The sequence below is a fragment of the Limulus polyphemus genome, unplaced genomic scaffold, assembly GCF_000517525.1.
Source record: "Limulus polyphemus unplaced genomic scaffold, Limulus_polyphemus-2.1.2 Scaffold10130, whole genome shotgun sequence".
In the NCBI taxonomy this organism is placed as follows: Eukaryota; Metazoa; Arthropoda; class Merostomata; order Xiphosura; family Limulidae; genus Limulus; species Limulus polyphemus.
The window spans coordinates 1-2,390 of NW_013675740.1; the positions used below are offsets into that span (position 1 = coordinate 1).

At 38.4% G+C, this 2,390-nt stretch overlaps 1 protein-coding gene across 1 annotated transcript in view; it reads right to left on the minus strand.

Moving 5' to 3' along the window:
- Positions 1–689: 689 nt before the first annotated feature.
- Positions 690–2,390, minus strand: part of LOC106476249 — a 17,235-nt gene continuing 15,534 nt past the window's right edge. The window contains exon 8 of the mRNA XM_022380175.1: positions 690–704. The gene's annotated coding sequence lies outside the window, so the exon portion shown is untranslated. The remainder of the gene's footprint in view (positions 705–2,390) is intronic.

The following is a 2,390-nucleotide window of genomic DNA, read 5'->3' on the forward strand; positions in this document are numbered from 1 at the left end:
AACATTCCTTCTCTAATGCAGGCTTGGTTCAATGGACACATCCAGTTAGTCAACATTCCTTCTCTAATGCAGGCTTGGTTCAATGGACACATCCAGTTAGTCAACATTCCTTCTCTAATGCAGGCTTGGTTCAATGAACACATCCAGTTAGTCAACATTCCTTCTCTAATGCAGGCTTGGTTCAATGGACACATCCAGTTAGTCAACATTCCTTCTCTAATGCAGGCTTGGTTCAATGGACACATCCAGTTAGTCAACATTCCTTCTCTAATGCAGGCTTGGTTCAATGGACACATCCAGTTAGTCAACATTCCTTCTCTAATGCAGGCTTGGTTCAATGAACACATCCAGTTAGTCAACATTCCTTCTCTAATGCAGGCTTGGTTCAATGAACACATCCAGTTAGTCAGCATTCCTTCTCTAATGCAGGCTTGGTTCAATGAACACATCCAGTTAAGCCAAACAATCCCACACAAAAGGATCATTTGATACCAATCCTCGAGGCTGATCTGTCCAAATCTAAGATACAGGGAAACTACAATGCCTTCAGTTAGAATCTGGAGAGGAATGGGTAAAAGAAGCGTAGCTTGGATAAATTTTATCATATTTACGGTTACCTAGAGGGCGTGATCATACGTATAGAGTTTGGAAAAGAGTAATGCTGAGAGCATTTGGAACACTATCTTCAACAAGAGTTTTCTTCTCTTTTCACCAACCTACTTACCCCCCCCCCTTATTACTTGGATTTGATATCCGTCCCTTCACACTTCACATCTGTATTCCTGTGGCATCATTGAATGATGTGTCGTTAAGCCTACTTCAGTATAAGTTATTATAAACCTCTAAATAAGCAACGCGGCAAAGCATCATTGGTTCCATAACTCAAGTGTCTCAATTTCATTGGATAATATAATTTCTTAGTCATTTCCAGGTTGCCCCGATGAAGAAAGAGTCATCTTTCGAAAGCGCTTGGGTTACGGGGTTTCGTATTTTTATCTTTAATTAATTCTTTGAACCTATATGTTTTCCTAACGTCATGAATAATTTTTAACATGTAATCACGCGATTGGCTCTACTAAACAAGTTGCGATTTCATTGGCTAGTACGTTGGTTGTACATAAAAATACGTGTTCCGTGGTTACATTGTCATGTTAAACATTTGCACTTCTAAATAAATGTTTAAAGAATATAAATTATGACGAAACCCTATTTTTAGTTGTAAACCCACAGACTTACCGCTGAGCGACAAGGGTGCACTCTCATAAATGATAAAAAACATACCGAAGTTATTAAAAAAATTGATTGTTTGTAATCATGCACAAAGCTACACAACGCGCTATCTGTGATCTGCCCACCACGGGTATCGAAACCCGGTTTCTAATGTTGTAAGTCTGCAGATACACCGCTGTGCCATTAGGAGGACTATTAAAAAACATTCACGTTTAAATAAATCAAAATGCGGAAAATATTTTTTAATTTTTTTTTTATTTCACGCAAAGCTACACGAGGGCTACCTGCACTAGAGGGAAGGCAACTAGTCAATACAACCCACCGCCAATTCTTTTACCCATGAATAGTGGGATTTACCGTCCCATTATAACGTCCCCGCGGCTGAAAGGGCGAGCATGTTTGGTGGAACGGTGATTCGAACCCGCGACCAGAGGACTGCGAGTCGAACAAACTAACCGCTTGGCCATGCCGGGCTCCGAAGTTGTTATAAAAAACAACAACAAATAACATTCACGTTTAAATAAATCAAAATGGAAAAGCCCCAGTGGCACAGTGGTATGTCTGCGGACTTACAACGCTAGAAACCGGGTTTCGATACCCGTGGTGGGCACAGCACAGATAGCCCATTGTGTAGCATTGTGCTTAACTTCAAAGAAATCAAAATGGGAAAAATATTTTAATTTAACTGAAGAACAATTTAACTTTTGAAAAAAGACCCTATGGTAATTTACGTAACAACTTTCATAGTAAATACATTTCCGGTCATCACTACACTTAATTCTGTAAATAGACCCTATGGTAAGTTACGTAACAACTTTCATAGTAAATACATTTCTGATCATCACTAGACACAATTCTGTAAATATACCCTATGGTAAGTTACGTAACAACTTTCATAGTAAATACATTTCTGGTCACCACTAGACATGATTCTGTAAATAGACCTTATGGTAATTTATGTAACAACTTTCATAGTAAATACATTTCTGGTCATCACTAGACACGATTCTGTAAATAGACCCTATGGTAATTTACGTAACAACTTTCATAGTAAATACATTTCTGGTCATCACTAGACACGATTCTGTAAATAGACCCTATGGTAATTTACGTAACAACTTTCATAGTAAATACATTTCTGGTCATCACTAGACACGATT